This window comes from Castanea sativa, chromosome 2 (genome assembly GCF_040712315.1).
Source record: "Castanea sativa cultivar Marrone di Chiusa Pesio chromosome 2, ASM4071231v1".
NCBI lineage: Eukaryota > Viridiplantae > Streptophyta > Magnoliopsida > Fagales > Fagaceae > Castanea > Castanea sativa.
The window spans coordinates 8,571,741-8,598,007 of NC_134014.1; the positions used below are offsets into that span (position 1 = coordinate 8,571,741).

General features: G+C 34.8%; 2 pseudogenes; both read left to right on the forward strand.

Annotated features, from left to right (window-relative positions):
* Nucleotides 1–6,705: 6,705 nt before the first annotated feature.
* LOC142624834 (crocetin glucosyltransferase, chloroplastic-like) lies at nucleotides 6,706–11,969 on the forward strand (annotated as a pseudogene).
* Nucleotides 11,970–19,689: 7,720 nt separating this feature from the next.
* LOC142624137 (phloretin 4'-O-glucosyltransferase-like) lies at nucleotides 19,690–21,337 on the forward strand (annotated as a pseudogene).
* The last annotated feature ends 4,930 nt before the right edge of the window (nucleotides 21,338–26,267 follow it).

The following is a 26,267-nucleotide window of genomic DNA, read 5'->3' on the forward strand; positions in this document are numbered from 1 at the left end:
TTGTTAAGTGTTTTTTTTTTACGTCCATACTTTCGTATATTAAAATGTGTAATTTTTGCATTAATTGTGTGTATTAATATAAAATAGTAGAGATAAACAAGTGTAACAAGATATTTTGTATGCACAGTTTATTTATGTTTTTTTTTGCCTTTTCTTATCTTGTCTTTCTTTATTGTTGCTAGGTTGGCAAATCAGCTACGCAGTTTGGAAAATATATAATTATGGTTTGGTTTGTCCAGTAGCTATATGCTTATTACGTCTTCTAAACATTTGTGGATGAAATTCTATAATATAAAACTGGTCGATAGCAACTAGCAAATTACTTCTTAGTGAAATTTCTTGTACTTCACTATCTAAAACTAAGCAAACCTGTTTCTATCCCAAAAATTAAAAAATTATAATAATAAAAGATTAATCAAATCCTACTTGTGATTTTTTTTAATGAAAAATGTCACTTCTAAGTTTAAACATACTAATACATAAGAAAGTTTCTAATGATTAAATAAATAATGCAATTATTAAAAGCGGACAATTGAAACTCTATAAAAATAAATTTTAAAAAAAGTGCTAATGTAAATAAACAACTAAAGTCAGTAACACACAAGTATGTTTTATATGTTGTATGCACAAAGGTCATTCGTTCATATTTGTATGGAAAAAGAAAGAGAAGATAATTACTTGCATATTATTGTTTTATATGTTGTATGCACAAAGGTCCTTTATTCATATTTGTATAGCATAAGAAAGAGGAAGATAATTACTTGCAGGTTTATTGCTGGTTTTTTTCCTCTCTCTCTCTCCAGATTTTCGGAGTATGAACAATGAAGAGTTTGTGTATGAAACTTCCTTTCTTGCTCTTGATTTTTTTTTTCCTTTTATTGTTAATCAACTTCATTTTTACAAATTCAAAAAAAAAAAATAATAACAATAAAACTCCATTTTAACAACCACAGACCATCAGAAATTCAAGGCATATCGCACTAGAGAAATTTAAGCTTGCAAAGTTCCACTATTTTCTTTAGTATAGAACTCACCAAGAATATAATCCTTTGAGGACAAATAATGCCAGTCACAAAAAATGGCAACAACAAAAACCCATGGGCATCTCATAATTTAGCCTTTTCTTCCCTTTCTGCTGAGTATGGAGGCATTGACAACTCATTTGTCAAATGTTTTGTTGTGAAATAGATGTCATATTTAGTAATGCTATAGTTTTTTGTTTCACAATTTACAAATTAATAAGTTGTATTTGAATCCAGAAAAAAAAAAAAAATTGTGATTAATGAATAATAAATCCTCGCTCACAACTCTTATTTAGTACCAATGACCTCATATTATCACGAAATCAAAGAGATGAAAAAATGTATTTTCATTAATTAGAATCAATGAGTACAAGCAGTATATATATACAAGTGTGAACACTGAGTAACTACCTAACAGAACTAACAGACTTGGAACCACCTACACACGTGCTAGCTACAGTAATAACAAACTGTCTCACGTGTCTACACTTAAGAGCTTCTAATTAACAGTTAAACTACACGCCGTATATACAAACACTAATACAAAAACTGTCGTTTTACTACTCTGTGCTTAAGGCTTTGTTCCCTGCTCTTGCATCTGATCTGATATGCTTCGGATCTGATAGTTTCAGCTTCTCATCTTTACTCTGATACATATTATCTTAATAATTATATAAAAAAAAAACTATAAGAAATTTCGAGTCATAGTGATAATTGTAGAAAAAATAATTAATAGCAACTAATCAATGACCATACATAATGGAATGCCTTGACACCACCAACATAGAGTTAGAGTCAGAGACTCAGGAAAGATTTATTTGCTGCACGAATGGATTTAAGTTAGCTTATAATGGTAGATGTTCGGGACCAAGTTTTATTATTTCTTTTTCCACTTTTGTGTTAAGCTTATTCACAATGCCAAGTAAAACACGACGTTAGGTGAAGAAACCCATTTTGTTTTGATACTGGGGCCACTCAGAAACTAGTGCCTTAGATGCATCCACAAGAAACAAGTTGGCAAGGCATAGCAAGGATATTTTGCTTGGGGCCAAATTATATATTCCTATGTTAAATATGTTAAATTTATAAATATGTGGTATACAAAATGATCAAATTTAAAATATAATAATATTATTTCTAAACTCAAATCAATGCATCTAAAACTAAAATTAAAATATAAAATTAGCTAGGGAAAATATAAGATGATGACGAAAAAATCAAATTTGTGAAGAAAAAAACTCATAAGTTTGTGTTGCCAATGCACAAAATATACAAAGGAAACAGTGCACTCTGTTGGAGCATTTTAATATTAAATAATTAAAATGAATAATTTTATAACATAAATGTAAAGATGTGGGAGTGAATGTGGAAGATGAGGAATTAGTGAAAATATTTAATGCCACATTTAAAAGGAGAGAGACTATTTTGTTCTTTTTAATTGTGGTGATTAATGGGCTAACATGAATTGTCTCAAATATTGGGCCAGATACGTGCGTAAGAGGGAGGTAAAGGGTGGGATTAATATTCCATTTTTTATTATGGAAAATAATGAGCCATTAACCCACTTAATGGACTATCCGTTTGGGCCTTTTCATTATTCAGAAAACTCCTTATCTCACTATTAATTGTGTAACTCTAGCCCATCAGAATAATATCCAACAATTAATCTTGTAACACCCACTGTAAGTGCACAATTGCACCTGGCCCCAAGAACAGTTACGGGCTTAGGCCCAATGAGCCTTAAAGAATATGAATTTGTAGAGTGTGGGCTTGAAACCCAGGTTAGAAGTGTTTGAGGATTAAATGACAAGTCAAAGATTGCAAACACTTGAAAACAACAAGGAATATTGTAAATCAACCTGCTCGGACGTAAGCCGAGAGATGTTCTTATATTCTCTCTTTCTCTTTTTTCTTTTTCTTTTTAGATTACAAAGAAGGGAGCCCCCATTTCTGTTCTAAGTTGCTCCTTAAATACTCCTCTTTTTGATACTTTGTACACGTGTTGCCCCAACTCCCCCTTAGCCTAGATATTTCTTTTCTCAGTGCCTTTGAATAGTAACCAGAAGTTTCCCTTCCACTGTTCAGGTGTCACTTTCCCATTAATGCGGCCAGGGTGGTAGGTGCAGGGTCTTTAATGTGGAGGTGGCAGCCTTTATCTTTGGTATTTCTCTAACATCGGTGCTTCTAGGACATTCAAGGGTTTACCCCCTTTAACCATTGGTCTTGACCGTGTCATTCCCTAACCTTTACCATGAAGTCCCGGGTTCTCCGGTGTCCGTCCGAAGAGAAATTCACCCTCGGCTGGATCCTCGGATCCTCGGCGTATGGGCCGACCCGTAGTACTAACAAGTTCTAAACCCAAGAGCAGGTCGGCCTTCCTTAGCATGGCCCAAAGGCCCACATCTCCATCAGGGTCTTTTTACTCCCCACACCCACTATATTAGAATAATAGACCTAATTAATCAGATTAATTTGGGTAGTAATTTCGTGAGGCCCATTGAGCCTATAAATAGACCAATTCAGACACAATCCAAGTTACTGCAATATACGCTAAAAAAAATAAAGAGATTCTTGGCAAGAAAGGGCATTCTTTATGGTAAAGCTTTGAGCTTGAACACTTTGTGCAGAGGTTGTTCTACCCATACAATACTTGTTGGGCTGTTGTATCCTAGGGAAGACAAGTCAGAGACGGTCTGCGCCGGTTACAAAGTTTAGCCAACCAAAGGCTTGAATCTCCTTAAAGAAAGCGAGTGCCGCGCCTCAATCCAAATAGTGTTGTGTAATATCTTTCTTTAAACTAATAAAAATTCAGAATTATTATTCAGTTTCTCTTCGTGTTATTTCCATTATCATTGTGTTTGCACCAACAATTTTAAGGAGATTCAACACATGGAGTTTATACAAGAGAAACCAAATAAGCCTGTTGGAAATCGTAACAAGCCATTTCGCTTTAAGGGAGCCCACTTTAAGAGGTGAAAAGGAAAGGTCCTCTTCTACTTGAGCCTTCTCAAAATTGCCTACATACTCACTAAGAAGAATCCGTCAAAGGTTCCCACCGATGAGATGAGTGACGAAGAATATATTCTCCATCAAGAAAAAATAGATAAGTATACAAAAGATGAATATAATTGTTGCTCTTATCTATTGAATTGTCTTGCCGATCATTTCTATGATTATTATGATACAACTTACAAGTCTACTAAAAAAATTTGGAAAGCTTTACAAAGCAAGTATGATACCGAGGAGGCAAGTGCAAAGAAGTATGCTGCTAGTAGATTTTTCCGTTACCAAATGGTGGATGGAAAATCGGTGGTGGATCAAGCACAAGACTTCCAAATGATTGTAGTAGAGTTGAGATCCGAAGGCATAAAGATCAGAGACAATTTGGTGGTAGCTGGCATAATTGACAAACTACCACAATCTTGGAGGGAGTTTCAAAAGACTTTGCGACACAAACAAAAGGAGACATCCTTGGAGACCTAGATCACACGCATTCGTGTGGAGGAGGAGGCTAAAGGACAAGATGCACTCATGATACAAGATAGCAATGATAATTCTACCACAAAGGTAAACCTTATTTCATCCAATAATAATATGCCCAAAAATCATTTTCCTAGAAATGGTCAATTGAAGCCAAAAAAGAAAGCCTTTAAAAACAATAATAGATAACCTCAACGAAAGGGAAACCTGAATAAAAATTACAATAAGAACCAAGGACTCCTTTCACAAGATTAATTTAATAGATCCTGTTTTGTCTGTGGCAAGAGTGAGCATATTGCTCAATTTTGCAAATTTCAGAAACGTGAATCTATCCCGCAGGCTAACGTAACCGAAAAGCCTTTAGTGGCTATGATTATAGACATCAATATGGTGCAATATGTTAAAGGGTGGTGGGCAAATTCTGGTGCTAATAGGCATGTTTACTATGACAAAAATTGGTTCAAATTGTACACTCCTTTTGAAGAAGAAAAAACTGTTATGCTTGGTGACTCTAGTGAAACCAAGGTTCTTAGGAGTGATGAGGTTGAATTGAAATTCACTTCTAGATGTGTGCTAACATTGAAAGATGTACTTTACACTCTGTCCATGAGGAAGAATTTGATGTCAAGTTTTTTGCTTAACAAGGCTGGCTTCAAGCAAACTATGGAATCTGATAATTATGTAATCACTAAAAAGGGATTATTTGTGGGAAAGGGTTATGCTTGTGATGGAATGTTTAAATTAAATGTTGAGAATAATAAAGCATCTACCAGTTCAGTTTATATGCTTTCTTCTGTTAATTTTTGGCATGCTCGTTTGTGTCATATAAATAGTAGATATGTGGGAATCATGAGTAGTTTAGGATTAATTCTAAGACTGTCAAAAGATTTTGAAAAATGTGAAACTTGTAGTCAAGCTAAGATTACAAAAAGGCCTCATAAAATTGTTGTAAAAAATACCAAATTACTTGAGTTAATTCACTCCGATTTATGTGAATTTGAGGGAATTTTAACTCGTGGAGGAAATAGATATATTATCACTTTTATTGATGATTTCTCAAAATATACAACTATTTATTTGTTGAAAAATAAAAGTGATGTTTTTGAAAAATTTCAAGATTTTTTAAAAGAAGTTGAAAATCAATTCGGTAGAAAAATAAAAAGAATAAGTGATAGAGGCCGTGAGTATGTATCAAGTGCATTCAACTCATCTGTTCAGTCTTTGGGAATTATCTATGAAACTACTGCACCATATTCACCTGCTTCTAATGGTGTGGCTGAAAGAAAAAATAGAACTTTAATTGAGTTAACAAATGCCATGTTAATTGAATCTGGTGCACCTTTACATTTTTTGGGGTGAAGCTATTTTAACTACATGCCATGTTTTGAATAGGGTGCCACATAAAAAGTCACACATCACACCTTTTGAGATGTGGAAAGGACATAAGCCAAATTTGGGATATTTGAGAGTATGGGGTTGTCTTGCTTATGTAATGCTTACTGGCCCTAAAATACCTAAATTAGGTATAAGAGTTACTACTTGTGTTTTTCTTGGTTATGCATTTAATAGTGCAGCCTATAGATTTTTTTATCTTGAAAACAAAATAATTTTTAAATCTGGTGATGCAATTTTTCATGAAGAAAAGTTTCCTTTTAAATTGAAAAATAGTGGGGGTAAAGAAAATATTTTGTCGCAACCTAGTTCTTCTACTTCACATTTACAAAATCAAGAAAATTTTGAAATGGAACCTAGAAGGAGTAAAAGAGTTAAAGTTGAAAAGGATTTTGGTCCGGATTATTATGTTTTTAACATTGAGGAAAATCCTCAAAATTTAAAAGAGACCTTAACATTACCTGATGCTTTATTTTGGAAAGAGGCTGTAAATGATGAGATGAAATCTCTAATTTCTAATAAAACTTGGAAATTAGTAGATCTTCCACCGGGTTGTAAGACCATAGGTTGTAAATGGGTCCTTAGAAAAGAGTTGAAACTGGATGGATCAATAGATAAGTTTAAAGCTAGACTTGTTGCAAAAGGCTTTAAACAAAAAGTTGATCTTGATTTCTTTGATACTTTTTCTCCGGTAACGAGAATTACATCTATTATATTGTTAATTGCTATTGCTGCAATTTTTTATTTGAAAATTTATCAAATAGATGTAAAAACTGCTTTTCTAAATGAGGACCTAGAGGAAGAGATTTATATGGATCAACCCGAAGGTTTTGTAGAGTTTGGACAAGAAAGCAAGGTATGTAAGCTAACTAAATCCCTATATGGCTTAAAACAAGCACCTAAACAGTGGCATAAAAAGTTTGATTCCTGCATGATTGAGAATGGTTATAAATCAAATGAATGTGATAACTGTATTTATTCTAAATCATGGACTAATTTACATGTTATTATTAGCCTCTATGTGGATGATATGTTGATTTTTGGCTCAAATATGCATGTTATAAATGAGACAAAAAATATGCTTAAAAGTCATTTTGATATGAAAGATCTTGGTGAGGCTAATTTCATTTTAGACATGAAAATTACAAAAACATGTGATGGAATATATCTTGATCACTCACATTATGTTGATAAAATATTGAGAAAATATAATTTTCATGATCACAAAAGTGTAGCTACTCCTTTTGATTCTAGGGTTCATTTATTTCCAGTGAATAATGATGGTAAGATTTTTAATCAAAAGAATTATGCTAGCATTATTGGTAGTTTGCGTTATGCTACTGATTGTACTAGATCTGACATTGCATATGCAGTAGGAGTGTTAAGCAGGTTTACTAGCAAGCCTAGTAAAGATCATTGGCTTGCTATTGAGTGAGTCATGAGATATTTAATTGGTACCAAAAGTTATGGCTTGTTTTATAAAAAATACCCTGCTGTGATTGAAGGTTTTAGTGATGCCAATTGGAATATTTTGTCAGGTGATTCTCTCTCTACCACTAGTTGTATTTTTACCTTAGGTAGTGATAATATTTGTTGAAAATCTAAAAAGCAAACAATAATTGCTAATTCAACAATGAAAGCTGAATTAATAGCATTTAGCTTCACTAGTGAAGAGGCAAATTGGCTTAGAGATTTGTTATATGAAATTCCACTTTAGGAAAAGCCAATTCCACCTATATTAATTCATTGTGATAGTACTGCTGCAATTGGTAGAGTTATAAACTGTTATTACAATGGTAAATCCAGACCTATAAGAAGAAAGTACAGTAACATGCGATCTTATTTGAGTAGTGGCATCATAATTGTGGATTATATTAAATCTAATAATAATCTTGCAGATCCATTTACCAAGGCCTTGGCAAAAGATAGAGTCTGGAATACATCGAGGGGAATGGGACTAAAGTTCTTAGAATCATGAGCCATATATAAGGATACCCAACCCAAAGACCAGAGATCTTGAGAATTAGGTTTAATGGGAAAAATGAATCATACGATGGTCGTAAGAAATGCATAATTTATTTTGTTAATTATTTATTTTGTAAATAATTTTTTAATTGTTCATCCCTATGATGTAAGTGCATTTATCCTGTAATATGGAGAGGTTGAGTAAAAAACTCTTAATGAAATTTGTAGCTCGTATGAGTGGGGTGTCAGAATTACAAGAGCACGCTTGACAAAATTTCACCTATGTGAGTGTGGGGGTAGGGCCGCTCCCTATGAGATTTGGACTTAATCTCAAATACACTCATAAAACTGGAATCAGCACATGGCCGTAAAGTGCTAGCTATAAAAGCTCATGTCAACACCTGGGTTGTTATGTGTAAGCAATGACGCTTAATTTTCCTAAAACAGTCCTAGTTCAAGTCGGATACCACTACGACTCTGGAGTTGAGATCGTTGTTTTACTAAGTGAAGGTTCAATGCAGAGCACACCTTCATGATGCATAGTGACCCATCTTTCCCTGGTAATCTCTCTTTAACTAAAAATTTAATATTAAAATGAGTGGAGGATTGTTGGAGCATTTTAATATTAAATAATTAAAATGAATAATTTTATAACATAAATGTGAAGATGTGGGAGTGAATGTAGAAGATGAGGAGTTAGTGAAAATGTTTAATCCCACATTGAAAAGGAGAGAGACTATTTTGTTTTTTTTTTTAATTGTGGTGATTAATGGGCTAACATGAATTATCTCAAATATTGGGCCAGATACGTGCGCAAGGGGGAGGTGAAGGGTGGAGGTGTCAAATTTGAAAATGAATCAGTACCTTGGATCCTTCTACTTGACAGCCCATTTAGAGTAATTACCATATCCGTTGGTGAGTAAATGGCCCGAATTAATATTCCATTTTTTATTATGGAAAATAATGAGCCATTAACCCACTTAATGGACTATCCGTTTGGACCTTTTCATTATTCAGAAAACTCCTTATCTCACCATTAATTGTGTAACTCTAACCCATCAGAATAATATCCAACAATTAATCTTGTAATACCACTATATCAGAATAATTGACCTAATTAATCAGATTAATTTGGGTAGTAATTTCGTGAGGCCCATTGAGCCTATAAATAGACTCATTCAGACACAATCCAAGTTACTGCAATATACACTAAAAAAAATAGAGAGATTCTTGGCAAGAAAGGGTGTTCTTTCTGGTGGAGCTTTGGATTTGAACACTTTGTGCAGAGGTTGTTCTAGCCATACGACACTTGTTGGGTTGTTGTATCCTGGAGGAGACAAATTAGAGACAGTCTGCACTGGTTACAAAATTTAGCCAACTAAGGGCTTGAATCTCCTTAAAGAGAGCGAATGTCGCGCCTCAGTCCAAATAATGTTATGTAATCTCTTTCTTTAAACTAATAAAAATTCAGAATTATTATTCAGTTTCTCTTCGTGTTATTTCCATTATCATTGTGTTTGCACCAACACACTCTTTTTTGGGTAACAATACAGTGTATTTTCTGATGCAAGGAACACAATGCACCACACTTTTGTAAGCTTATAAAAAAGAAAGGACACATGATGTCTTCGCATTTGGTAGGCTTTGGTAAAAGTTTATACTTTAATTGGGTGGGGTCTACTTGATAAACTAACAGTAAGGCAAACTAATTAAAATGGTCATCATTTGATTTTAAAAGAAAGAATAGACAAACACACATAGGCTGGGATCTATGAAATTTTTGTAAGGGCCAGTCATTACAATTTTAAGAATCTAACCTATCTTAATATATTGTTATAAAGGGATTACTTGTGCCAAGTTGGACAGATCATATATTCATATTAAATGCATAAAGAATTGGATTGTTTTGGTCAGACCAACCTAAGCCCTTAAGCCAATAGCCCTTGTCCTCTCTAAACTTAATTTGATGAAAACAACAAGAAGAAATTACAAATCACGAAGTCCCACCTTCTCCAAATTGTCACCGCAAACATCATTAATACTCTTATGCAATCCCTTCTATTTTGAACAATTCTAGTATTATATATAAAATATCACAAATTTTGCTATAATTATCTTATATGAAAAACTATGATTAACTGTCTATCACTTTCAAATAAATCCACTACTCACAATTTGTCATGTAGAAAATTGTGGCAAAAGTTCTAATTTAAGTTGTGCTCCTAAAATTTTTTGCTCCATTTTTTAAGCCTTGCCCATCCTCATATTCACAACCCATATCAAAGTATCAAATAATTATTGCAAAGCAGCAGCAAAGCCACTTTGTCATCGTCGCATATCCCGCGCAAGGCTATATAAACCCTGTCATCTATTTCGTCGAACGCCTCATTCACTTGGGTGTCCATGTCACCTTCTTCACCACCGTTGGCGCCCACCGTCGACACATGATCAAAAGCCCTCCTCCTAACGGCTTGTCATTCTCCACCTTCTCTGACGGCTACGATGACGGAGTTGTACCTATGGACGATACCAAAAAACAATGGGATTAGCCCAAGCACAATGGCTCCGAAGCTCTCACTGGCCTCATTGTCTCCACTGCCAATAAACAATGCATAGTCTACACAATGCTTCTACCTTGGGTTGCTGATGTGGCTCGTGAGCTTCATCTTCCTTTTGCCTTTCTTCGAATTTAGCCTACAATGGTTTTGGACATAGACTACTACTATTACAATGGTTTTGTCGATGTTATTGGGAACAACAGTGATGACCGGCCTTCCTATTTGATACAGTTACCAAGTCTACCATTATTACTTGTAACTTGTGACCTTCCCTCCTTCTTGCTTGCTTCAAACCCATATGCTCTTGTACACCCTAAATTCCAAGGCCAACTTGAAGCACTTGAAAAGGAGAGAAATCCTCGAGTTCTAGTGAATACCTTTGATGCATTAGAGCTCGAGGCTTTAAAATCACTCGAAAAACTTAACTTGGTTTCAGTTGAACCACTAGTTCCATATGCTATTTTGGAAGGAAGAGATTTGTCTAATGGCTCCAAAAATTACATCAAAAGGCTCAACTCGAAGTCTGAATCATGGGTCATTTATGTTTCATTTGGAAGCTTATTGGTGTTAAAAAAGCAACACATGGAGGAAATTGCAGATCGTTGGATTGTGGGAGGCCCTTCTTGTGGGTCATAAGAGCTAAGGAATATGGAGAAGACGAGAAGTTGAGTTGTAGAGAGGAATTGGAACAAAGGGGAATGATAGTGCCATCGGGCAAAAATGGGCTCTTGCCCATTTCTTGCAAAAAAATTAATGTGTTGCCCCCTTTCCCAAACTAATTAGGAAAATGTTTTTCTTTTGAAACTCAATTTTCTCAAAATCGAGTTTCAAAAAAAAATTTCTAGAGCCCTATAGTGGCATTTTAAGAAGCTTATAGTGACGTTTTAAGGATCTATAGTGGCCTTTTGGAACTCGAGTTCAATGCAAGTTTTTTTTTTTTTTTTTTTTTTTTTACACTTGTAACTCGAGTTCATGGAGCTTGAGTTCCAAAACGCCACTATAGGCTCCTTAAAATGCCACTATAGGGCTTAACTCGATTTTGAGAAAATCGAGTTTCAAAAGAGAGGCATTTCCGTAATTAGTTTGAGAAAGGGGCAACACGCTAATTTTTTTGCACGAAATAGGCAAAAGCCCATTTTCGCCAGTGCCATGGTGTTCCCAAGTGGAGGTTTTGTCACATCCTTCACTAGGATGCTTTGTGACACATTGTGGGTGGAATTCAACTTTGGAGAGTTTGATTTTAGGGGTGCCAATGGTAGCATTTCCACAGTGGTCTGATCAAGGGACGAATGCAAAGCTAATTGAAGATGTGTGGAAGATAGGAGTGAGGGTGACGGTGAATAAGGATGGGATTGTTGAAGGTGATGAGATTAAGAGATGTTTGGAATTCATTGTGGGAGATGGAGAGAGAGGGGAAGCAATTAGAAGGAATGCCAAGAAATGAAAGGAGTTGGCTATGGAGGCTACCAACGAAGTTGGTTCTTCTTCCTATATCAATCTCAAAGCTTTTGTGGATGAGACTGGTGAAGGTAACCTCGTTAAAAGCGTGTAGGTTTACTGATGAAATAAAAGTTCTTTTATTTCATCACTCTCATTAGCAATGTTATAGGCACTCAGTCTTGCTCTTGCAATTTGTTATGATGCTTCACATGTAATTATAGAAAGTGATTCTAAGACATGTATAGATTCCCTCTCAGGGACAGTATCCATTGGAGACTAAATCATTTTGTAGAGGCTGCCCATGTGGCATGGTCCTCTCTGGTTTCGGTTTCCTTTAATTGAGTTTATTGTGAGACAAATATGACTGCTCATAAATTAGCTAAATGGTCTAGGATTCAAAGTTGGGTTGGTTCTTTTGGTTTGGGTTGTTGCCCTCCCAGTGTGTATAGTCATGTAGAAAGAGAGGTTGTCTCTTTTGTTTCCTTGTAATTTGCTTTCCGTTGAATAATATTCAGTCTTCAAAAAAGTGTTTTTGTTTTTACATCCATACTTTAATATATTAAAATGTGTACATTTTTACATTAATTGTGAAGATTGATATAAAATAGTAGAGAGAAATGAGTGTAACGAGTTATTTTCCATAGGTCGTTGATTTATGTTTTTTGCCTTTGCCTTATCTTTTTTTGAGAAAGGCCTTTGCCTTATCTTGTCATTCTTTATTTGTTACTAGGTTGCGGCAAATCAACTAAGTAGTTCAGAAAATATATCATTATGGTTTGGTTTGTCCAGTAGCTACTTGCATATTAGGTCTTCTAAACATATTTGTGGACCTCACATTCTGTAATATAAAATTGGTCGGTAGCAATTAGCCAATTACATCTGAATGAAATTTCTTGTACTTTACTAATTGAGACTAAGCAAAACCTGTTTCTATCCCAAGAATTAAAAAATAAAATAAAAGATTAAGCAAGTCCTACTTGTCATATTTATATGCATTGGTAAAGGGACATGTGTCATCACTTTGTGCATTCACCAGTTTTCAGAAAAGTATTTTGTATCAAATAATACCACGTCATCTGTATCAAAATCCAATAGCCAAGAGACATGTGTACAAAAATAACTACTCACTAACACATGTCTTTCATTTATTAGTGATATAGTTATTTTTTACTGACATGTCTCACAATTATTGGATTTTAAAACCACTAACATGGTATAATTTGATATTAAATACCTTTTCCAATTTTGGAATCCAACTTTTATAATTTCTAATATCTATCTATGATACCACCGCACACCCTTGGTGCGATGGTCACTCCACAAGTACAAGTGTTTGTGGAGTGTGGGAGGCAAGGGCCGGGGTTTAAGTCTTTAGGAGGGAGTTTCACACACATATACACTTAGATTAGGCTAGAGTAGATTTCTATCTTGTACAAAAAAATAATATATCTAGCTATGATTATTAGATTACACATATATTACTCAATTGAAGTACTTTTAAACGAAAAAAAAATTTTAGAACAAAATAGTGAAATTCTTGAATAACCTTTGGAAGGGGAATGGTTAGGAAAATAAAAAGAAAAGAAAATGACAAATTAAGATTTAATGGTCATAAATAAGAATAGAAATGATAACTTAAATACAATACTAAAGAAATGCATTTACTTCACTCAAAATTTTAAATTTTATGTTGTATCTAGTATTATAGCAAACATATTGATATTTACAAATAATTTTTTGACATGTGACATTGTTAATCTATATCATACTGATTAAATATAGGAAGTTACTATTTGTTATTGTAGTATACTTTGAAAATGAATATGTGTCAATGTAACATGCATCTATCAATTTTAAGATCCAAATTTTATAATATATATTATAAATTGATTGTTTATTTATGGGTTAGATCAAAGACTATTTTTTGTAGAAGAGGACTTGGAAGAAGAATTCCCACGAATAAGAAGAAGATGAGAATGTTTATTATTCACAACATATAGAATATGTTCATTTTAACATAGTCCTAATGGTTTTAGTTTAGTCTATCTTTAGGGGCACAAATGTAGGCCAAAATGGGCTTTTGCCCTTTTCGCAAAAAAAAATCAGCATGTTGCCCCCTTTCCCAAACTAATTAAGGAAATGCCCCTCTTTTGAAACTCGATTTTCTCAAAATCGAGTTAAGCCCTATAGCGACGTTTTAAGGAGCCTATAGTGACGTTTTTAAGGACCTATAGCGGCGTTTTGTAACTCGAGCTCCATGAAGTCGAGTTATAGATAAAAAGAAAATGAAAAACTTGCATGTAATTCAATTTCATGGAGGTCGAGTTACAAAACGCTGTTCTAAATCCTTAAAACGTCACTATAGGCTCCTTAAAACGTCACTGTAGAGCTCCAGAAATTTTTTTTGAAACTCAATTTTGAGAAAATTGAGTTTTAAAAGAGTGGAATTTCCCTAATTAGTTTGGAAAATGAGGCATTTGCCCTTTTTTTTTTTGCGAAATGGACATTTTCCCATTTTCGCCCACAAATGTAGTAATTGAAAATTTTTTGAATTAAATTGTGATATGTCCAAATTACAAGATAATAAATTAGAATTTACTCATCTCTATTCTTTATATTTGCAAATCAACAGCCTTAGCAATAGTTTGGAAAGTAAATACCAAACATGGACGGGTTTATTTGTAGTCATGTAGTCCCTGTCTGACATCTGTGAACCCCACATACCGTGAGATAATTCTCAGTAAATACTTGGCCCTAACTCACTCTAACGAGTTTCATGATTCAATGTAAGAGTCATTCTATCTAAAATAATATAGTTCAATAGCCATTACATCTTCCTGTAATTCGTTGTCTATGACTAAGTGAAACCTGCTTGTGAAAATTTTTATTAATTTTTTTCTATTTTATGGTAAAAATGTCACTTCTAAAGAAAACAAAATAAGCACCAATTGCACAAAAGTAATTGAAAGAATTAACAAGCACAGGCGTGTTTTAAATGCCATACCTAGCCCTTGGAAGACCTTCCCATTCGCAGTTTGGAGTCTTTGGCTCCACAGAAACAAAATAGATTTTTAGAGTTTGCGCCCTAATCATGAGCTTCTTAAGGCGTGTTTGGTAGAGTAGAATTTAGGGAGGATAGAAATAAAATAAATAAATAAATAAATAAATAAAGAGGAAGGAGGAGGAAAGTTTTTTGGAGGTTGGTCAGAAGGGGGAGAGGGGAAAATGATAGTAGGACCCACGTGCTTTCTCCCCCAAATGGGGAGAACTTGATGAGGGAAAATCTGATGGCTAATGACAAAAATGTCCACGTGCAAGTTGCACATGGGCTTATACATTGCTTTTTTTTTTTTTTTTTAGACGTGATTTTTTTTAGGACATAATTTTTATTTTTTAATAAATTTTGGTGATTGTATTTTATTTTATTTTATTGTTTGTCACTTTTTTTTTCAATTGAACATCATTTTTTAACAAAGATATATAAATTTATATAAATTTACTTTTTTCGTCCCTCCACTTTTTCATTCCCAACCAAACAAAAATGAGAAAAATTAAGATTACGTTTGGTAACAGTTTTTGCTTTCTATTTTCAAAAACTTGTTTTTGGGAATATAAAAAAAAAATTTCTTGTATTTTTGAAATCAAAAACATGTTTGGTTAGTTGAAATTAAAAAGATAGTTTTTTGAAGAAAAAAATAGAAAATGCTAAAATATGTTGTTACTAGGATTTGAAATTTAATGTTAACTCATTAAATGAGACAGATTCATTAAATTAAATGCGTATTTTCATTGACTTTTGAAAATTAGAAACTGAAAACAGTCATTTGCATGTTTTCAGTTTCCTTCACAAATTGAGTTTTGAAAACAGTTTTTGTTTTCTGCCCATTTTGAGTTGCCAAACAAGTTTTTTAGTCTCAAAAATAGATTTTTTTTTTTTAAACAGAAAATAAGAGAAAAAAATAGTTACCAAACATACCCTAAAATTTTTTCTACCCTCCCACTTTTTCATCCTCCCACTATTTTTTATTCTTTCACTTTTCCATCCTTCCAACCAAACAGACCATTCAGAAAGTCCAAGATGCTACTAAATTTCTATTCTGTGCTGCTAGATCTGTCATGGGAAAAAAGGAAGCACTCTAATAATGTAAGGTGAAGTAAACTTGACCTCAGCTGGTATAAGCTTAATATGGATGGGTCCTTCCTAGGCAACCCAGGTATGGCAGGTGGTGGTGGATTAGTCCGGGATAATAAAGGGAATTGGGTGAAAGGCTTTAACCACTCAATATGGGTAACAAGCAGTGTAGAGGCAGACAATGAGCTTTAAGGGATGTACTTATGTTTTGTGTTAATTTAAACCTGTTGGCTGTTGAAGTTGAAGTTGATGCTAGAGTTATTCTTAGGTGGGTGATGGAAGAGTTTAATTATAATTTACATCATACATTTCTTATGATAGGCCAAAAATGTATTGACCCATTTGGCAAATTAATTAATTATCCAAGTTAATTAATTAAGTCAATTTAACATACAATAGTGTGATAGCACAAACAAATCACCAATTAAACTAAATGTAGCAGAAAATAAATTTGACAGGGTGATTTTTTTACGAATGGGGAAAACCTTCGAGGCAAAACCCCACCGGGTGAATTTTAGGTCACCACTCTTGAGAATCAACTATTATCAAAACAAGTGGTTACAAGTAAAAGGAATCCCAGTAACTAATATTAACCTACAGTTGAACCCTTACCCCAATACCCAATTGGACTTGTATTGTAACAGCAATCTCTCTTTTCAATGCAGGAATCCCAATATGTGACTAACCAATGATGCACGGATCCTAGTATGAGACTAACACACCAACTTGAGGAAGATGTTGGCTGCAAAGTTTTTCAGTTTATCAACATGAAGATCAATAAGCTCCTTGGTCACAAAACTCTTGGCGCAAAGACATAGTAGCTTATCCAGAGAGAATGATAAATTAGGGCAATTTTTGTCTCCAGTTACAATATGCGTGTAACAATAAGTGCAACAACCCTTGCATCCTTTAACGCGGCCCTTAAAATAATTCTTATATATATCTTCGATTATGAGAAAAGAAACCCTACACAAATACTCAAGGATATGCGTGTGATCACATCTGGAAATTCTGATTTCGTAATTCTCAACAAATATAGCTTGTGTCGAGCTTCAACATTAAATCTTGATAGATAAGCTTCTGTCGAGACATCTGTCGAGTTTTAATGAACAACACTTCTTCACTTATTTCTTGAACAGATTTGCATGACTTTAACACTTGACTTAAATAACATGTTTCTTGAAGTCTTAAATCATCCTAGATCTACCCAATTACAAGTAAAGTGCGTTTTGTCAAAGAATTAGCCAATTACGTCAAATATGTCCCTAACATCTTATAATGGATTGCAAGACCTTCATCAACTGGATTCCTCAGGTGAAGATGAAGCATTGTTTTCATAAAGCCAACAAGTGTGCGAACTTACTGGCTAGGAAGGGATCAAGCACTGATCAAGACTTTTGTCTACACTTCATAGTCCTCTTATGGACTTATCTTTACTTCTCCTTTATGATTGTACTGGGTTGTATTATGAGAGGGTATGCCCTTAGAACTTTGTAACTGAATTTCCTCATTTCTATATATAAGCAGCGTTTTCTACCAAAAAATGAAAAAAAATGCCATACATACAAAAGTCTTTTGGTTGTATGACATAGGGCACAGTAGATACTTAATTGCATAGGTTGCTTATTGTTTAAAGGAGTGTTACATCCACAACTTTTTTACAAACTTTCACAATAAATTATAGGTGATAAGTTGTTATTAGCTCTAATTTAAACCTACTATTGAAATTTCTTTTTTGTCTACCAATAACAACCAGCAACAAACTGCTACTTATGATTTTTTGTGAAAATATTGTAAAAATATTGTCGACATAATATTTCTCTTTTGTTTATTCTTTTTTTTTTTCACATTTTAGGTGTATGAACTATGAGAAATGAAACAAGAACAAGGAGACTAGAGTGAAAGAGAAGAGAGAACTAAGAGTGAAAGAGAGAAATGAGGGAAAACAAAAAATTGGAAGTGAACAGTTCTTCTGCTCATTGGTGAGTATTATTGCTCTAGCACTTGATGGTGACCTTGACTTACAAGTGAGACCTACTTGGCTCTAAAAATTTACAACATTGCCACTGTAACTCATAATCCATGATCTGAAAATAACAAAATTTTGTTCTCATTTTCACTCACTCTAACTCTTCTTTTTTTTTGGAGTTATGAGTGATGGAAAGTGAGAAAGAAAACCAAGCCAAACAAGTCGAAATGATGTGGGGACCATGTGTTTTAGATTATAGGTGATGAAAACTAAGTTATATAACTCAGTTTTCACCCAACCCAAACAACCTCTAAACAACTCAAAAGGTTGTTTTGAAAGAAGAAATAATAATTTATTATAACCACCAAACCTATGTAGATAACTCAAGAAGAAATAATGGTTTATTATACTCATCCTAATTTGAGATTTTTGTGTAAAATAAGTAAGATTTATATGTTTTCAATTACTAAAATAGTTAAGATTGTAATGGGACCTTCCAATGAAGAATGAAAAAATCCATATCCACACCCCATAAAATAAAAATAAAACCCATATCCAAACATCTAAATCAAAACCTATCAAATAAAATAAATAAATAAAAACTTACCGAGTAGTGGCTAGACGATAGCGGCAGCTCTCTCTCTCTCTCTCTCTCTCTCTCTCTCTCTCTCTCTCTCTCTCTCTCTCTCTCTCTCTCTCTCTCTCTCTCTCTCTCTCTCTCTCTCTCTCTCGTGGTAGGCTCAGATATCTCTACGCATTAGTCGTTTGTAGACTCTCTCAGTGATCTCAACTTCTCTTGTTCTTTCACTTTTAAGTTTCATCTTTTAACGCTTTGGACTTTTACCCCTTGGGTATTCACAATTTTAATGTCCCAGTAATGTAATTTCCAAAGAAAATATTTTGAACCCTCAGAAACACAATGATTTAATGAGAATGTACACGGTAAGAGTAATTAAAGAGTAGTCCCACCACCGCACACTCTTAGTGCGATGGTCACTCCACAAGTATAAGTGCTTGTGGGATGTAGAGGGCAAGAGTCAGAGTTCTAATCTCCAGGAGAAAGTTTCATATACATATACACTTAGATTAGGTTAGGTTAGAGTATAAATTCTACTTTGTATCAAAAAAAAAAAAATAGCCCCTACATAAATTTAAACACATGAAAACAAAAACTCATATCCAAACTGACACACGAAATAATGAGTCTAATACTAAGATTTTTTATGTACATTTTTTAAGGTTAGGTTTCATCTCACTCTCTAATTCAATGTTCAATTTGATTTTAAGTTGGGTAACCATTTAAGTCTACATCAAGTGTTCGTTTGGCAAAGATTATTTTTGTCTACTTATTTTGCTATTCAACTTATTTTTGCTACTATTCATGGATCTCACTGCAATTTTTAGTACTATTCATGAGTTCTACTGTACTATTTCATTTAACTTTCACTTTTATCTACAATACTTTTAACAAAAAGTTTTCAGTTTTAGCAAAATAAACGAATCCTAAACAGGCTCGAAGTAGCCCTAAGGTAGTGGTCCTAGTGGACAACTATCTTGTCGGACACCAGAGTTAACCATTACTTCATTAACCAACCATTTCTAAGTAGTAAAATTGACTTAGATTGTAGAAACTTAAAGGAATATTCTTTGGCCAGCTTCCGTATCATTTCCAACATAATAGGGTCCTTTAAATTGTCACCTTAAACGTCAATTTACAAAGCACAACTCATGTCAGGTCCCATGTAATCCCCATTTCCATGAGCACAAAACTATTCCCTTTTAAGCTTATGTTATTCACAAGTCACAGCCCACAACACCTCAACTCTCGGACCAAAATCCAATAGAATATATCATGGCTCACTTCCTTCTCGTTACATACCCAGCGCAAGGCCATATCAACCCTTCCCTCCAATTCGCTAAGCGCCTCATTCACTTGGGAGCGCAGGTCACCTTTGCCATCACCATTAGTGCCCACCGTCGCATGATCAAGAGTCCTCCTCCCGACGGCTTGTCGTTTGTCACCTTCTCCGACGGCTACGACGACGGAATTAATCCCATGGATGATGCCCAGAACCACTACGATCAGTTCAAGTGCAATGGCTCCAAAACTCTCACCCAACTTATTGTGTCCAGCGTCAACCAGGGTCGTCCCTTTACTTGCTTAGTCTACACACTGCTTCTACCTTGGGCTGCTGACGTAGCGCGTGAACTTCACGTTCCTTCCACGCTTCTTTGGATTCAACCTGCCATGGTTTTGGACATATATTACTACTACTTCAACGGCTTTGCCGATGTTATCAGAAACGACAACAATGACCACACCTCATCTTCGATAAAGTTACCGGGACTACCATTATTCACTAGCCGTGACCTTCCCTCCTTTTTTCTTGCTTCCAACACTCACACTTCTGCTCTCCCCATACTTCAAACCCACTTTGAAGCGCTTGAAAATGAGAGTAATCCTAGAGTTCTAGTAAATACCTTTGACGCACTAGAGCCTGAGGCCTTGAAGGCAATTGAAAAGTTTAATTTGGTTGCAGTTGGACCGCTACTTCCATTAGATAAGTCATTTGGAGGAGATGTTTCCAAAGACTACATCGAATGGCTCAACTCTAAGCCTGAATCATCGGTTATTTATGTTTCATTTGGGAGCTTAGCAGTCTTGATGAAGCAACAAATGGAGGAAATCGCACGCGGACTGTTGGGTTGTGGGAGGCCCTTCTTGTGGGTCATAAGAGCTAAGGAAAATGTAGAAGAAGAGAAGTTGAGTTGCAGAGAGGAACTGGAACAAATGGGAATGATAGTGCCGTGGTGTTCCCAAGTAGAGGTTTTGTCACATCCTTCATTAGGATGCTTTGTGACACATTGTGGGTGGAATTCAACTTTGGAGAGTTTGGTTTCAGGGGTGCCAATGGTAGCATTTCCACAGTGGTCTGATCAAGTGACGAATGCGAAGCTAATTGAAGATATATGGAAGACAGGAGTGAGGATGATAGTGAATAAGGATGGGATTGTTGAAGATGCTGAGATTAAGAGATGCTTGGAACTGGTTGTGGGAGATGGAGAGAGAGGAGAAGCAATTAGAAGGAATGCCAAGAAATGGAAGGAGTTGGCGATGGAGGCTGCCAACGAAGGTGGTTCTTCCTATAACAACCTCAAAAGTTTTTGTGGATGAGATTGGTGGTGGTTCTTACTATAACAATCTCAAGGTTTTTGTGGATGAGATTGGTGAAGGTAATGTCGTTGTTAAAAGTGTGTACGTCTGCTGTTGAAATAAAAGAAGCGTTTGTTTTTATGTCCACTCATATATTAATATATGTACATTTTTATATTAATGGTGAATATAGAAATAAAATAGTGGAGATAAAAGATTGTATGTTGATTTATGTTTTTCCCCTTTTGCTAACCTTTTCTTTCTTTATTTGTTACTAAATTGGAAAATCATTTACTGCTTTTGCATGGATTTCATGTAATGCAAAGAAGTAATTACATGATTTATTTATTTTTATCATATATTTATATGATGATCATTAGAGCATCTCTTGAAATATGACTAAAGAACAAAAAGATTAGTCAAACAAAAAAAAAGATGCATTTTGGCAAATCTTCCTCACAATGAGATCATGGTCTCAGCCTTGGTGTTATAAGCTCTTATCGCACAAGATTTTGGCAGTTTGATTCTTTAAACTCATAAATAATTGTTTTTCAATGGATTCTAAATTTGTGCTATGGGATCGGATCACTCATAAAGTAATTGACATGGCAAAACAAAACTTGATAAAACCAAAAACAAAAAAGAAACAGTAGAGAGCTGCAATAAAACCTACGATGCACGGACATGAACACGGGGATTCGGCAATTTTTGAAAAATAAAGACATGACACGGCGTGGACACGGCAATTAAATAATTAATTAAATTTTATATTTAGACATATTTTTAAATATTTTTAGGCATAAAATACATTTATATCTAGAATTTAAATTATGTAAGAACTACAAATTAGTAAACTAACACTCAAAGTGGTACAATAATACACATAAAATGTTTAGAGTACAAACCAAAAATAAAGAAACAGAAAAAAAAATAATATATATATATACACACACAGTATAACACAGTAATAGTGAGAGTAAAAAAAAAAGGCGCTATAAATAACACAGTAATAGTGAGAGAGAAAAAACAGAGGGCCTTTCACCTGAAAGAAAGAAAGAAAAATAAAACAGAGAGAGAGAGAAGAGAAGAGATCGAACGATCAGAAGAGTCTATCCTGTCCACGTCGAGAGAGAGATCGAAAGGCATGACGTCGACGACAACTGTCTATGGAGCTTGCCGACTCACCAATTGGCCTGATCTAGCACCGGCGAGGGACAAAAGGCAGCAAGGCAGAGGCCAGAGGGAGGGTTGATGTGATTTTCTGTTTTTTTTTTTTTTTCACTGCTTGCGTGTCCCACCGTGTCGGAGCCGCATTGGCACCATGTTGGAGAAACGAAAAAAAATAAATAAAAAAATAAAAGGTGAGTCGTGCCGGTATCCGTGTCTGATACGTGTCGGTGCAACCTAGAATAAAACATTAGAAAAGGTGTAGACTATTCAGTGCCACAAATTTAAAAGAAGGAAAATGAATTAAGAATAAATTTATTATAAACTCAACACTCACTCATAAGGAGAGGTCAACATTTGAGCAAGAGTTCATTCAAAATTTATTATAATATTTTCAATACAGTATTTATTGTATATACCAAGAACAACAACGCTCCACCGCTAGCCACGAAGACAGAAATCCTTGCGCACAAATATCTGCCAGTATATATAGATGACCATCCATCATTTTGAGCACATGATCTAAGAATGAGACATTGTGCACTTTTTTTTTCCTCCTTTGCTTTTCAACATGCAAGAAATGGTTTGCAAATGTGAGTTTGTATAGGCTTAAGCCAAGATGGGAACATTTATGACTCACTAACTTTCAAATGTTACACCTCATATCATCACAATTACGTATGCATGGGTTTTGTTATTATGCTATGATTTTGTTTCCATATTAAGCAAACATAGGGAGTACACAAAATTTATTATTCAAATGTCTCCCTATATATTGTAAGCAAAAATCCAAAAAATTCATACTTTAAATTTGTTGCACCTCCATATATAGCTCATATGAGAAGAAGGCTGGGTTTGAAAATGGCTTTTGGGTTCGTTAATGGTGGGTTTGGGTGAGGAGTTTTGACTGAAGGAAGACTTAGGCAGTTAGGCGCAGTTGGATTTGTACTTATGCATAGTCATGGAACTTGGCAAAAACACAATACTGATCAACTTTAGATTTTTGCTGTATTCATGGAATGATGCCCAAGTCTGTTGACATTAGGATTGTAGAGCCTAAGATTGCACGAAATAGTTCTTGACAACAATAATTAGACTAATTGAGTTCCAGTATTTTCAAAATAGCTACTAAAATTTAAAAGAACAAAGGTAGGAAAAATTAAAATTAAACAACAGCGGGTAGATGACTCTTGACAGAAGCTTCTTTGGTGGTGGTAATGTTTGTTTTTACAAAACTCTCACTTTTTGATCTTGTTTTCTCTTAATCTTTTATGTTTTGAGAGGAGAGAGGATAAAAGAGAGCAAAAATACATATTTAACCTCATTTTTAATAGAGGTGGGTTATAGAACCCTAATTGAGCTAACCTTAAGTGGACAAAGTGCCAAATTTCAAACCACGGATAGGCAATTTAAATTTTGGCTAAACCACTGATTGGTAAATTGTAATTAGCCCTTATTTCTTTCTAAGCTAGAGTACTATTAGAAGGTTGTTGGTCTTCTCTATTGGTAGTGGGATTATGTGAGAGCTGCTAATGAAATGGTTAGCTCGGTCATAAAGAGAGGTGTGCCAAGCCATATTGGGCTATGATACTCAAGTGAGAACATTAAAATTTGGAGTTGCAGCAAAACTTTTTTTTTTTTTTTGGAAATTGCACTTTGCCTACCTGTGGTTTGACCCGTTTTAACAATGTCCGCCCTTGGTTTAAAAGTTATCACTTAACCTACTTGAGGTGGCCTCTGTTAGACCCCCATTACCCACCTCTGCCCTTTCCATTAGAAAATCCTCTTTACTATATAAGCCAAAATTAGAACCCAAAAAAAAAACCCTAAAAGGAAGAACGAGCTCTCCCTCTCTCTACCTTAGAATCCCTAAAAATCCCCAAACCCATAATCCCTTTCTCTCTTCACTTAGATTGTCAAAGTGAAATCTAAACACTTGCAAGCAACCTCATATATAAAGCAACCTAATCCTTTTGTGTGTTATATTTTATTGAACTCAAGCACCAATTGATTCTGTGTAATCGCAATTCAAACCCATAAAGTTGGTTTCCTTAGACTTTCAAAAATAAAAATTTCACAATATTTAACACCAATTACGGAATTAAAAGAATAAAGAAGAAATTATATTAATAGGTTTTTTTTTTTTTGTTGAATTCTATTAATGGGTATAGTCAATACCATGATAAAACATCACATGCTGTGAATGAATGAATAATGAATAAATACAATAAAACACCTAAACCCAAAAAAACATAGAACAAACACTTGTAATTTCTAAAACACCAAAACAGCAGCGAATACTACTACAGCCATAGATCCAGCAACGAACCCAACTCTGTTCAAAACAGCGCCACTCTGAGCTAATCCAGGAGCTTCAACAGGTGGAGTACTAATTGAAGATGAAGGACTCACCGGAGCCTTAGAAGAAGCTGGAGGAGGAGATGGTGGAGAGTTCACCACTGCCGGATGACGGAGCAAGCACTGGAGTCTTTCTAACTGTAGGCAATGGCGCTGAAGCTTTAGGTGCACGTGCTTGTGTTGGCGACTTTGATGGAGATTGTGAAGGAAACTGGGCTAAAATTAAATTCACTCACTTCTGCCTGAGGTGGCCTCCGTTAGACCCCCATTTAGGGTCTAAAATCCCCTTTACTATATAAGCCAAAATTAGAACCTAAATAAAACCCTAAAAGGAAGAAAGAGCTCTCTCCGTCTCTCTACCCTAAACCCTAAGGTAGAGAGATGGAGAGAGCTCTTTCTTCCTTTTAGGGTTTTATTTAGGTTCTAATTTTGGCTTATATAGTAAAGGGGATTTTTTAACGGAAAAGGCAAAAGTGGGTAACGAGAGTTTAATGGAGGCCACCTCAAGTGGGTTAAGTGATAATTTTTAAATCACGAGTGGGCACTGTTAAAACGGGCCAAATCACAGGTGGGTAAAGTGCAATTTTCCCTTTTTTTTTTAGTTTAGTTGCAACATGTACTTAAATGCACACATCGTCATTTTTAAATATGTCAAAGGCTAGAAAAGGAAACTAATGCAGCCACAAGGGCTGGTTGGAAATGATGAGATTTGCAATCTTCTATTAGAAGGTCTTGTTTAAGGAGAGGACTATCAGCTCATTGGGTAAAGTTTTGCAATTTACCTTGGGCAAGCCAAAAGAGAATTTAAGGCTATAACTTTGAAGTTCCTTAGATCTCTCAATTTCACAATTTTATCAACATCTTAGGTGCTAATTGGTCCTTTATCAAACTCTTTTATGGTTTTACCAAATCAAGGACGGGACTTCTTGGATTGTGAGGCATAAAATTGTTGCATTCACATTGCCCCTAATTAGCCTCATTGATACGTTGCTAAGTTATGCAACTGAGAATTCCATATAGGACAAAAGTTGACAAAAGACTAATTGTTAGGACATATGTGATTTGATGTTAAGAACATATGTCAACATTTTATGTAATTGGCTAATCCTTTGACAAAACGCACTTTACTTGTGTTTGGGTAGATCTAGGATGTGTTTAATACTTCAAGGAACCTTGTTTCAAGTCCAAGTATTGAAGCCATGTAAGTCTGTCCAAGATTCAAGTGTGAAAAGTGTTGTTCATTAAAACTCGATAGCTAGCTCAACAGCTAGCATTTTTCTAGACTTGAAGAGCTTTTCTAGCCCGTGGCATGACAGCAGCTTGACAGATAGGGTATCTGTCGAGATTTATGAAACTCAGATTTTCGAGTTTGTTTTTCATTCAATCCGTGACTATATGTTTGGGCTTTCTTTTCTCATAACCCTAAACGTATATAAGGATTATTTTAAGGGCCGTATCAGGTTACACAGCGGAGAGCACAATTGCACAAAAGCAGATTGTAACTAGAGACCTAGTTTGCCCTAGTTCATCTTTCTTGTGAAGAAACTGCTGTGTTTGTGCACCGTAGGGTTTAGTAACCAAGGAGCTTCTCGATCTTCATTGTGTGATGAACTGAAGAACTTTGCAGCTA